This window comes from Dufourea novaeangliae, unplaced genomic scaffold (genome assembly GCF_001272555.1).
Source record: "Dufourea novaeangliae isolate 0120121106 unplaced genomic scaffold, ASM127255v1 scaffold372, whole genome shotgun sequence".
NCBI lineage: Eukaryota > Metazoa > Arthropoda > Insecta > Hymenoptera > Halictidae > Dufourea > Dufourea novaeangliae.
This window is the reverse complement of record NW_015374259.1, coordinates 296592-310889: the sequence shown is the minus strand read 5'-3', so window position 1 is coordinate 310889 and position 14298 is coordinate 296592.

The window sequence follows — 14298 nt, the reverse complement described above, 5'->3', positions numbered from 1 at the left end:
CCTTAGTTTCACAGGTAATTGCAGAAATCTGATCGAAAAGTGCGAAGTGTCGTGATCACACTTATGTTATTCCATGTTGAAAAATACTATTTATAGTAACAATTGCAATTCCATAATTGATTAGGTAACTTATAGGGTTCCTACGATCATGAATTTGAAAAACTGCTTGTGTTTAAGAATTTAAAAATATTATTGAACTGTTTATATTGCTAAATAGGTGGACTTCGTGGCCGATGCCGTGCATCTTTTCGATACGGAATGCAAGTGGTGGATATTAAAGTGGTTGCTCTGTATAATGAGTCGACAAATCGGTACCTTTTGGAGTTCTTTTTTACAGAACTGGTAAGAGATGATTGAGTGGAAGTTTTTGGAATCATTAGGCAATAATTTAAGATTAAAATTCGTATGTAGTAGAAAACAACATGAATTCATAAATATAATTGAAAATGAAAAAATGTACAGAAACCTTCAGAAATACAGTAGCCTCGCGATGTTGTGGATTACTATTCCCGAAAAAAATATGGAACAAAAATTCAAGTATGGTTATGGTCTATAGGTACATCGTCCTTAACAGCGCAAATTAAGAAAATTGAAAAATTTTAGTAATTATGGAAATGGCATCGTTTGATAAAAATAAATTTGTATTTCTGACAAAAATCAGACGTTCTCCGATTTTCTCAGTCACCGAAGCTAATAATTATTATCTTAGTTTATACTACAAAGACGCACTTTTAAATAGTGTACTAAATTTCAAATGAATTACCTGTAAATTGTAATTTTAAAAAAAGTGTACACATATCTTTAATCTCTTATTCCTGACCCAAACAGGGAACTCTGTTCTCTTCAGACATGCCATTTTTAGTACTGGATCATAGAAAAAAGGTTTTCCGACTTTTTTGAACCCTTAAACGATTAAAAGTTCTCCTTGTGCTGACCAATTTCATTCCCGCAGTCCGATGATATTCAAATTTATCAGGCCTGTTACGATCTTTTCATGTTCTGCAAATTTTCTGCAGAAATTTGAAATAGACTCAACAAAGAAAATTACTTTGTGCTAGTTTAATATCTCACGTCTTTGAGTTACAGATTACATAGCTCATCTGTAGAGACTTTCGATGAGAAATGGCGATCGTTCGCAAAGTTGACGGAACATTCTCGAACGTCTTAATGTCCTCTGGTGAAATTTCACGGGGCACCGTACGGAAAGAACGATTGAATGACATGGAAACGATGTTATTGAGCTCGTGAGTTTAACGAAATGTTCATTAAACGAACATGTATAATCGCAGATTTAATTCCTCCCCTGAATCCACGTAGATAACTCCCGGTGATCCAGAGAAGCCCGATTCCGAGGGGCAAAGTTTCGTCGAATTAAACTTCCGCCGCTGCGGAAGTTGGCGCATAGACAATGAAGTCACCTATGGCGACTGCAAAAGTGAAATCTACATGCATGTGTACATCACACGGACGTCCTTATTCAAATATCGCCGGCGAACCGAGTGCACGGTGGTGTCTTTGCGATACTCGCAGTTATGAACTTCCCAAGCATTGATCATCGCTATGTGTAATCGTGATTCATGCGTGTGTAGAGAAGATATTACTGCTCTTCATAGTTTGATATCAGAGATCCTGTTACTTAGTCTGAAATATTTTGTTTTTCAAACAATTATTTTTCATTTTAATTTCAGGTTTTACATCGTATCTACGGCTAGGTCACTCGTGACGAATTCTCTTAGTATCTCTTTCATCCTAAGGTAGTTAGATTTGGTAGTATAAATAATTAACAGTGGTAGTAGTCTCTTTTAGCGAATTTACAGTGCTTTTTATATGGATTTGTGTTGTCACGACCGTGCCCGGATTTAGTTTGTACAATATTTTCGCCTCTGCACTTGGAATTTTTTGACATTGTATAATACACCTACTATTGTTATATAACTATCGATGATCATTAGTTTGTTGTTACAGGAATTGCAGCTAGGTGAGTCCTTTTTCATTATTATGTATTCGCGGTTTATTTTGGAGTGCTTATATAATTATCAAACAAACAAAAAGAAGGCCACTTTGTTACGATATTACCCCATTTATGGAAAAAGGGCACATAATGTAATTTTTTAAAACTCGTAAGAAAGACAAACATTATCGTCAAATTATGACTTCTGTTTTAAGAATGTTTGAAGAACACGGTACTATACCTTTCAAAAATTGGTTTTAAGTCCCTTACTTTTCATTAAGTTATATTACGATTTGGCTCAATAATATATAACCGCAAAAATTGTACACAATTTTATTAATGATACGATTTATTTACTTTATTATGAAATAATTTGGCGTGAAAGAGGAAATTGAATATTTGTATTAAAAGTTTTCGATGCGAGCATTATGTATTTTATTAAATTCATATTAAAAATTCAGTCAGTACTCGTATTTTCAAATATGACCGATGTGATGTAGTGTCTGATTATTGTTCGAGATTTCTACTTACGAGGACTATACAGGGTGTTCCACTTAAAACAAGCTGCCTAAATATCTTCTCTATCTGTGATCACACGAGAAATATTTTTTACGTAATTTAAATGGTTTCAAGAGACGAATCAGATGGTGGAAAAAATTATATTAGTGAATTAAACATTTTTGGAGTAAATTTTTTAGGAGTAAATAAAAAATGTTCAGAGTTCAAGGTTATTTCTAGGTCATTCATGGCCATGTTGGTTATAACATACAACAAGAATAATTATGTGCATATACGTAAAAAAATATGGGTGACCTTGAAAGAAATATTAAAAAATGACACAAAAAATTTATTTCGCACTAAATGACACTCATAAAATTATATTGTAAACTGTATATTTCCTTAGAATTGTTTAAATAAAAGACAATAAAACGGTACATATGCGTTGTTCATTAATCCCATCACCATCTTCCCCCTAATTCATATTACTATATTTCTTCTTAAAGAAATCTGTATAAATAAGTAAAATAATAAGCACGTAATTAATTTTCTTAATAAAAATGATATTTTAATTTATTCTTGTATCAACTACCTCGAAACTTGCGAAACCATAATCTCGGTTCATAAATTAATATCAATATTCTAAACATTACATGAATTAGCAACGAATACGTAAGAGACCCCGTGTGTTGAGGAATGGGGTCATAGAACCCTCAGATGAGACGCCAGAAACCCCGTGTGGTGAGAACGTGGGGTCCTAGAACCCCCGAAGGTGGCGCCAAGACCCCGTGTGATAACACCGACGAGGTATAGGATAGACCTATCATCTTATGGGACTTCGTGTCTCATGTTCTGAAATACCGATAGTGTAAAAAGTCAGGGAGTTTCTGCTACCCTCTATGTTATGAGAACGGTGAATTTGTGAACTACGTTAAATCCATTCGAGCTCAACTAGTCTAACTTCTACAGTGTTGTCGAGTATAAAGTACAATGTTATCAGATCATGAGTGTTCGGTACGTCGGAAAATCATCGAAGGGACCATGGTCGTGAACAGATTCTCTTTCGTCCGTTCACTGTAAACTAGACGTATTAGAAAGGAGTCTCGGGTTCTAGTCCCGACGGACCTATTGGTTTTTTTTCGCGTACAAAAAAGTTATTGCGCTTAATATTGTTTTTGTGAATATGTATATATATTATTATGTACATTCGAGTAAATTATTTTATTATTCCATTGTTATTACAACAGTTTAACAGTGACAACGAACGCATGTATATTTTCAAATATCGGACTAACAGTATATTTTTATTCTATATTATTACATATAAGTGAGTAATACGTATCAAAAACGTAATCGAAACACAGATTTTAATTACGTTACAAACATCGCATAAAAGATATTTCGTTATATTGACATTTGTAGTAACACTTAAAAAAGTTTTAAAGTTCCATTTATAATATATACATATATATACAGACCCACTGCCCATACCCCAAGTCTGTGTAGAGAAATCAACGAGCAAAATGAATTAATAATAACTTGGTATGCACAATGGCTGATCACAATTTAAGTCTATTAATAGATAGACTAAAATTAATAATAAACGATGTGATGATGAATATGAATATAACAATGAATATCGAATTATGATTTAAGTTTAACTTACAGTAACTTAACGCAGTGGTAGACGCACGCTTTGAAGATGTAGACGTTGATCGATGTCTTCTTTCGATGGAATAACTGTTTGGAAAAATATTTTTCATTATACAATACACATAGAATACATAATATGCACAGTAAATAAATCACAGTATAGAAATCAGAGTAAATAAATCAGAGTAAATGAATCACAGTACACAAGAAAATAAATATCGAAGCCAATGGTTCTCGAACATCTGTAACATACAAGGGATTAGTAACAAGAGAGGGGACACAAGAATATGCACAGTAAATAAATTAATAATATGCACAGTAAATAAATTGATGGTTGTCGAATGCCTGCAACAAACAATGGGTTAGTAACAAGAGAAAGGACGAGTACGAAACGTGCGCCCACCCTCCGCGACGGCTCACAAGAAAGTGAGGAAGCTAACGCTGTGATGTATTGGGCGTACGCAGGTTTGTTCCTGTTGCGTACACGTCTAGGTCAATGAACTGTGTGACGCAATGTCACTAGCGTGTTGGACCGACCAAGAGCACCGATACCGCGGCACGCTCTACCGTACTCTCTCGCTCGCACACCTCTCCCCATAGACCACCGAAATTCTTCGACACGCGTCAACACCGAAGGAGAGCACCGATACCGCGGCTCGCTCTATCGCTCTCGCTCGCACGCCGTAACGTCACCCGATTCCCGGAATCCCGCGGTTACGAGATGGCTCATTACGGTAAGGCATTCCCGCAAGGGAAATTGTAAGCCGCCGGCCAAAAGGTAGATTTAATAAATTATTTATGAAACTACATCTATTCTGAATTTATCTGTTACAAATATACAAATGTAAAGCAAGATGTAAAAACGAATAAAACAAGAACATGTAAAAAGTAACATTAGTAAAATGTCCATTAACGATGCATTTAGAATAAATTGTCTTGTAGTTAAGCGAAAAAATATATACTTTTCCGTTTCATGTTTCATGACTGTCATATTTATCCCTTAACCTTAAACTGAAGCATCGGATATTTTATTCTCGTGAAAACATATAGATACACGTAATATGAATGGAATATGTAACACTTCCTTTGTGCTAATAATATTCAGAATTCATGCTTTATCGGTAACGTCGGGTATTGAGACTAAAATGGTAACAGGGCTACGTAGCCCTATGAACGTGGGACAGAAAAAAGCATTGGATGTTAGGTCTATTCTATACCTAGTCGGTGATCTTATACTACAAATTCTTCGACGGTCGGTAAATGTTCGTTTGGTGATAACAGAAACCTACCGCAGGCATAAACGAGGTCATATCACAACGCCTGTGCTACTGTTCATACATGATACCGACTGAAAAGTCGTTTCTACAAATAAGATAAAAACGTGTATCGATAGCAATCAATGAAGCAATCTTTTCACGACCGATGGTATGAATATTTTCTGCAACGCCCAGAAATTATTCAACGGATACTCATTGTCTTTTATAGTGAACTGTTTTGTAAGGAGCTTCATTATTCCGTTAAGGTAGAGAGAATACCTCTATCGTGAATTACTTTAAATAATGTATATAATTGTATAATAAATTACTGCAACTGTTAAACTCTACAAACGTACGATTGGAACTTAAAAGTGTTTTACCATTTTTGAAGCAAGAATATTTCTCTTTGTCTTCTTGAGTAAGCAATGTTTGCAAATTTGAGTGTTTCTGAAAAAATTAGTATTCCGTAAATATATCTTATACATAAATTACACGATACATAGTATATAGTAAAATCTAACAGCGACGTAATATATGACTATGTGGTCGAATATTTCACCATTGTTTTAATATGCTCTGTCCTAATTTCATCGATTGCGGTTTTACGCTTGGAATAGCTTCATATGAACACGTGGCCAACATTATCACTTGTCACGAAATGTATTCTCAAGCTGACGCCAATAGTAGCTAGATTTATAGCCGTACTAGATAAATTTGTAACGTGTGAAGCACAGTATTGTCAACAGTAATCTAGAATTATCATTGCTTGTGAGTGATATTGTATATTAATCATGACATTGACTAACCACTGACTCGAGTACAAATGTGCTTCGTGATCGTATGTTGATAAATTGTATTGTTATTAAAAAGCCGAGTTATCGGATAAAGCTGAGGTGGAACTCTATTGTTTGTAAGGGGCATAGCTGGTAGACGGGGTAATAAATTTTATTACATAATCCTTTCTCGGAGTGTTTGTGCAGTACCCCGTATGAATGAAGCAGAAATCTTTTAAAAACTAGTTGACTTGAGTAAACGTTATGCTTCGAAAAATGAACACATAATCATTTCCACATTGTACAATGTAAATATTAAACTACATCAGTTTGTGATATAACAAACAAATTTCAAAATCATTTATAATTAAATTATTTCTTTATACTTTGAACATAAGGAAAACCTTTTATAATTTGGAATCTAAACACTTCCAAGGTTTTTACTTTTCTTACTACTGAAACTAGGACGTTCGTCTAATACTTCAATATTCATGTATGATTTACAGGTAGGCCTTTAACTCTTATGGCTACATACGGATTAGTAAGTTTACTACTCTATTAGCAGAAGAATACATATTAACAAAAAAAATTCTTCTGAAGCGAAGGATAGTCTAGTTAAATTGAGTATAGTATAGAACGTTCGTTTTAATTAACGTTATTTGAGGTTCTGAGTTATTTCGATTCAGTATCAAATAAAGTAAGTTGATTCTAGTCAGATCAATAGAATTAAGTGACATCGACAGGTAAAAGTCAGTTCTGGAATAAGTTTAACGTGTATTGCCCCATTTTTCCATAAATGAATTTGCCAATTGAATTTTTATATAGTTATAACTAATAAAATTGGAAAGAAATGAATGATGATACAAAGTTACACTTCCCTCTGACTTTTTCAAAAATAATAACATCTATTAAAAATTTATTTCAATACATATTTCCGTCATGGAATTTAATAAAATTGGCGGTGGATGTTGTACATTGCTAAGGGAACGTATGTTTTTAATATTTTGGGACCAGACGAGGAATTTCATAAAATAATAATTAGGTTTTTACTGATGCATGTAATATATGATACCATTTAATGAATAATATTTTTCGAATTAATTCAAAAATAACATCAAAGAAGCATCTACTTGTGGGATCATTCCACGCGAAATCGATTACATTTTGCACTCGCTATCACGAATTTTGTTCAAAATGCAATATGTTGTAGTCCACATGACATTAGGAGGGGTTTAAGTCATCATTTTTCTGTTCCCGAATTTGTTTAAAAAATACAAGCCGCTGAAGTTTACGATTTTTACCTATTTTCATGAAACAGCGATGCATTTAAGAATTTAATAAGAACTCTGATTTGAAAACTGCATTTCGAGTAAAAAGCTTTTACATGGCAGTCCTTTTCTTTTGTTGATAGATAGCCCAATTTTCAGAAATTACTAAGGAAATAACATAATAAGATATACATGTTGAATTTTTAATAAACTGAACAGTTTTTCAACTTTCCCTCTTATTTAACATCTCAAAGGTATGTAACCCCTTATATTAACACTACTTACAAATTCATTTCTCTATTTACATTCAACACGCTGCGAAGTGGCTCATGTCCGAGATTGAATGCATGTAAATATGAATGTTAATTTTACATCGAAAGGATTTATTTTAAGCCCAATGCCGATTAGACATTTTTTCCTCCAGTCGATATGTACTGTAAACCCTAAAAGACTTTGACATTTTTTCTGGAACACCCTCTACATACAAAAAAAAATTGGTGCTATAGTCACGCTTCAAAACAATTTAGTTGAACCTTGTCTCTTATGCATTCGTGCGACTATTTTTTTTTCTTATATGTAGGGTGATTTTATATATGTATATGTGATAATAATTGTTTTGTATTCACTACGAACGTCGTGTCGTTTTGTGTTCATTGCCTCCGTGAAGAGTTGTGTTATTTATAACAAGAGGTAGTTTGTTGCATCTGTGAGAGAGACTGAGAGAGAATAATTTGGTTGTGAGTGCGAGAGAGAATAGAATGGATTATGTCAATGCCGATTTTTTGAGTAGTGTTTTTCTAGCAATAGAGACGGACGGTATAGAAAACACGGACGACATAATTTTGACGAACTATATTAATATATTTAATTATAGTGTTTCATATTCTATTTGTGAATTACAAAGTTAAATTAATAAATTTATTATCCTGTTTCTGTATAATTCTATTATCTCTGATTCTACATATATTATTATGCCATTCACTTCTGCATTACTTCTATAATATCTCTTTTCAATAATGCGTTCAGCTATTAACCCAGCTACCAACCCAACGCTAAGTATTTACCCAGTCCTGAAACATAATCTCCCGAAACGACGTGAAAAATGAGATTCACAAATCAGCCATAAAGACCAGTATCGCTTGGTGACGAGCACACTTCGCGAACAATTGCACTCGTTCGGCCGATTACAACCCCTCTAGAGAGCATATCGACGATCCGAAAAATATCGGATTCGCTCTTCGGAAGAAAAAGCTCGACGATCATCTGGAAATTTTGCGAGAGAAACCAAAAACCAGTTTATGAGGCCGCTGTTGAGGGGGGTGGGGTGCAGAGGTACCACTAATTCCTCACAGTGCTCATCCGCACGTGCACACAAACACAAACACACACACACACATCAAGGAAGAGAGAGAGAGAGAGAGATAGAGCCAGTGGGCTTGGAGAGGAGAGAGAGGGGAGGGGGGAGAACGCGCGGAGGCGGTTAGCGAGCATATAACGCGGGGCAAACGGTGGATTACGAATGGAGCAGTCTAGATCTGTCATTCAGTTTAATCGTTTCCTATGCACTCCGCCGTGCCCATTGTCGACCGAGCTCTATAATAATTTAATGCCAGATATAATAAGTTACTTGCTGTCTGGCCGACTGCCAGGCTTGCCCTATTCATTCCTCTATGAAAGCTGAAAAGCGGCCGCCTCCCGCGCGCCGAACAGATGGAGCGTTAACTTATGGAGCCCGTGCGCGGCGACGCGCGGAGCACCTACAGTCGCGCCAACCCCGTGCACGGGCGAATTTAAACGTCGGCTGATCTTAATTGGTCAGACTCTAATTGAGACGGTCATTATAGGCCATTAACGCGCGATCAACGGACATTATCATTTTTTCGGCCGGATGGGAAACAATAACGTCGATTGCGCTTCGGACCCTCGCGAGGTCCTGGGATCTAGATTTATGGGGATCAGGAGCGACAAGATTTTAATGATCGCGTCGATGGGGAATTGTGCGTCGGTTTTAATGGGTGTGATCGATTGGATCTTTAAACGGAATATTAAATTGTCTTGTATGGATGTAAGGGTGTTTCATTTAACTGGAAACGGTGGAATATCTCACGAAGGATTAAAGTTATTAAAAAAATGTTCGTACAAAAGTTGTTTGGTATAAAGGGGGACATTACGTGGTCTAAATAATTTTTCTGTAAGTGCAGTAGTGGGGGAGATATCACTGTCAAGTTAATTTTTTTAAATGGAACCCTGTATTTTTTTATTCATATTATAATAGTGTTTATTGAGAGGAATATAATGAACTGCCACATGATATCATTCCTTGTAGTAGGAAGTGATAAATTAGTAAAATTTTAAGAAGTCAGTTCAACGCAAATCGCCTAGTTGAACCCTACGTAACGAAATAGAAAGAAACGATGAAAGAAATGAAAACTGTACGTGTTTTGTTTTCAACAAAGAAATGGCCAACACTCGAAATAACAGTCAGTTTAAAAGTATTGGCTATTTCTTTGTTGAAAACAAAACACGTACAGTTTTCATTTGTTCAATTAAGCGTTTGCGTTGAACTGACTTCTTAAAATCTTACTAATTTATCACTTCCTACTACAGAGAATAATATTATGTGGCAGTTCGTTGTATTCATCTCAACAAACACTATCATAATATGAATAAAAAAATACAGGGTTTCATTTAAAAAAATTAACTTGACTTTGATATCTTCCCCACTAGTGCACTCACAGAAAAATTATTTATACCACGTAATGTCCCCCTTTGTATCAAACAACTTTTGTATAAACATTTTTTTGATAATTTTAATCCTTCGCGAGATATTCCACCGTTTCCAGTTAAACAAAACACCCTGTATATGTTGCATTGTTTTGTTTTATCTGGTCACTCTTGTGTAGCATTCGGAGATATGTAGTATGTTTTTGCTACGTATTAACAATAGAACTAATGATGACGAATGTTATTTGTATTTCTACTACAGCGTGAAAAATGACAGATTTTTTACATTTTAACTGGGGAGTCTGCTTGTCGAAAGTGCACTCTGCATGTGCTATGTTATACATAACACGTGTTTACGTGACGAGTTCACTCGCCTTGCGCGTTGTAGAAGCATTCTCCAATAACGAGATAACTCGTCATCCCCGGTTAAAGGGTTAACCCTCATTCGTGCCTTATGTCAATTTGACGCATTTTTGTCCTAAGAAATGATATTGCTCTGTCATGTGAAGGTAAATTTAACTGATGGTCGCTGACCTAGACGGTACCCAGATTGTAATTCGAACAATACATACTTATGTTTTATTTCAAAACTCAAGGACTTACGTCGCTTACCCACGATCATTACATACGATCTTTTCTCTAAGTAAAATTGATTCCCTGTATTTCCAATGGTCTATGTAGCAATCCAAGTTCGCTCTGTTAAAGTGTACTTTCCAATTTGTGAAATTACCTGCACAAGCAGAAGTAATTCATCGGAACTCGAATGATTTTTAATGTATGAAATGGCCTATAATGCGTCCACGTTTGGCGGCAAGCGGTCGGAACTAATACCAAGGAATCTGGAAATTTGTCGGTGAACGTAAGACATTTTAATTACAGCAATTTAAATTCAATAATTTTGGTATTTTGCTCGGGTTGGAGAAGCTTCGCAGCTGTTCTGCCAATTAGCATACTAAACTTTATCACCGGCAGCTCGACAAAGACGTGCCAAGACGGCTGAACTAATTTCGAAGATAGAATAAAGTTGGTGGCGTACGCGTTCGTCCCTAGTCACCTTCGGAAATGATAACTTAAGGGAACCCGACATCGTCGTCCCTATTTATTTTTGCAAAATATCGCTACACTATGCTTTGACAGCGTGCTGTCAGCCGTCTCGAGAGTGTGTCATTGAATTTACTAGAAAACATAAAGGATCCTATTCATAATGGTACGGAGAATTTTCAAAACACGTATTCTTTTGAAACATATAATGATTGAAAAATGTATTCACATTTAATTGTCATGTTTAGTTAACTAGACAGTATATAGATTTTCTAGTAATGTTACAATTGAAGAAAACAAATAATATTATAACGTTAGAAATTAAGTTGTTATTGGCAACATATTCTGTTCCTCTGAACAATAAAGAAGGAATAGAAAAGTTTTATACTTTGTATGCTTCTTGCACTTTATACAGAGCAACTCAAACGATTAATTTTTATGTTTCGCGCAAAAAAAATGCATAGACTTAACGTGTAATCTAAGTAAAGTCTTTCTCAAATTCTAGACCCCAGAGCCAGAGTATTTTAAATCATACTTACCTAATGATGTTCGCTCAATACAATAATTTTCTTCTTAACGATAGTACGTCTGTTAACATAAAGCTTAAAATAAAACTTCGACATTTTTACGTACCCTACATTCAGTTTAAGTACAAAATAACTACTCCTGTTCCGCAAGTGCATACCCAGTAAATATCATCATGCTTACCTCTAACAGGTATCAGAATCAGACTACAAGTTCCAGTACATTTTACTAAATTACAAAACCCTCCATCAGTTTTCATAACTTTTTTAATGAAAATCCTCAAACATCTTAATGACTAAATATATATATCTGCAATAAAATAATAAAATCAAGCCGTTGCGCCAGGTATTAGTTACAAATACCGGTCATTACGGCAGTTTGGTTGAACCGGAAATGAAGCTGGAATCGTTGCTTCAATCCCGGCAACACGAACCTCGCGCAATACCTCGCTCCTTTTCATCGCTGAGATCGCCTCGAGGAGGTTTTATTTCGATAATTTAGTAGTCCATCGTAAAATAGTTTCGTAAAACGGTTACAGGTCGCGGAAGCGGAGAAGGAGATTCAACGTCGGGACCGTTACGGAGTGAGGGGGCTTAGAAATTATCGAGATTTCAATTTCCCAGTGTTTCTAACGGACACTTTAAAATACGATCCAGGGTATCTTGCTCATTTTTATAGTCATTACCACCGGCATAATTTTTCGTATATCCAGGCAGACAGAGAGAGAGAGAGAGAGCGAGAGAGTGAGGGGAAGTAGGTAAGTCGCCGCCGTATTCCTGGCGTAGGCAGGACCCGCTGTTTCTAGGATGGAAAAAGGGGGGGGGAAGAGGATGGACTGGCGCTGTAGCGAGGCGAGCGAAAGGGAACCAGAACGGCAGCGAAAGGAAGACAGAGTTAAGGAAATTTGTATTCAATTTCAGTGGAACTGTTTTGTTTTACTCAGTTTCCCTGCATATATTACATCACAAGACGTGCTCAGCTTTTCAAACGATCTTTATATTATCAATGCGGTTTTACGGCACACACCTACCGACGCGAAAGTAGGAAAAACACTACCTTGGAAGGGATATATCGTCGCGCATACATGCGGTGGTCCGTCTCCCGCAGACGCGCTCGGAGGCAGCGACGCCTTTTTTATTCGAGGATTAGTGCAACACCACGGCGTAATAAACGACACCACTTTCCGCTGTGTTACTTTTTTCATAGCCGTCTGTATATTCTTTTACAAACGCCCAGTAAAAAGTTTGACGGCAACCGGAAAACCGCAAGCGGCCTCATTTTATTTCCTATCGGTCCGCATCGAAGGCGGGTGTTGCAAGGATGACGCGACTTCGATTTTCACAAAAAGGGGGGCAGGGGTAAACATAAGAAATTCGTCTTTTTGAGCCTGTGACTTTTTAATTCTGCGAAATTTTTAACAAATTCGTACAAGATGACCAGGCTTGATTTTTTCGGAGAACATAATCAAACCTATGTACACACTTGGAATACATCACATCAGATTTTTTAAACAATACTTTTTGTAAAATTACTCAGTTGTAGCAATTGCCTGTTGGCAGCGAATGTGTGAAAGGTTGATCTGTGTTTTTACAGTGAAGGCTCAATGAGAGCTTCAAAGTAGTGACGACTTCAAAACTTTCATGGTGCACTGCGAATTGTTTCAACGCTTCACAAATCTATTTTTTGCCCAAAGCCCGAGCTTCGACAACAGATGCGGAACAACCCTTGATATGTTCCACAACCCTCCCCCTAAAGTGGAAACTCTCACGAGGAACTTCCTATCCCACTCTCATGGAACCTTTACTGTATTTAGTTATATCTTGAAAACTTTAATTGATATACAAAATTCTTGGAATCAAAATTTAAAGGCTTTTGGAAGAATAGAATACCTGTACACAAATTAGTAATTATTACCTTTCAGATTAATGTTAATTTAAGTAAGAAGTACTAAATATAATAAATATAATAAGGTACTCAATCGATAGAACCTCCTGGCAACTCTATACTACTATTACTCGTCTGACAAATAAATAACATTGAAAATTTAGGGGACATCTGAAGCATAGTATCTTGTTTCTAGTAATTTCAAGCTGCAAAGTATGATCATTATTTGTGATCTACGTTGTACTTTACCTTATTGTATTGCATGATTAATAATGATAGAAACAAGTTTGTGAGATTAAATCATATAATAAGGCCATAATAAGTATAATCCGAAACGGAAAATTCAATCCAACAATGGCAATATAGAGTGGATAATTCCATTATTAATATTTCTGAGCATTAGAATAAGCAGAGGTGTCTGGATTACAAAAATGCACAGTAGTGAATGCACTGTGCATGAAACACGAAACTGTCTTCCTAAAAATTTAATTAAAGCTGACTCATTAATTGAAACAAGTTTTCAAAACGACGTTTCGAGATAAACGGGTTTAAAGTTATATGTACTCCGTAGTGAGGTTGTTTGTTTCAAATATTAAGTTTCAAATATTTTCTCCAAAGTTTCGATATTGTTATTTCCAGCTGGAAGGTGATAGTAACTTCATTTAAGGTTGATCAAAGTATGTAGAATCAAGTATGTACTACACTGTTTGGACACTGTTTGAAGT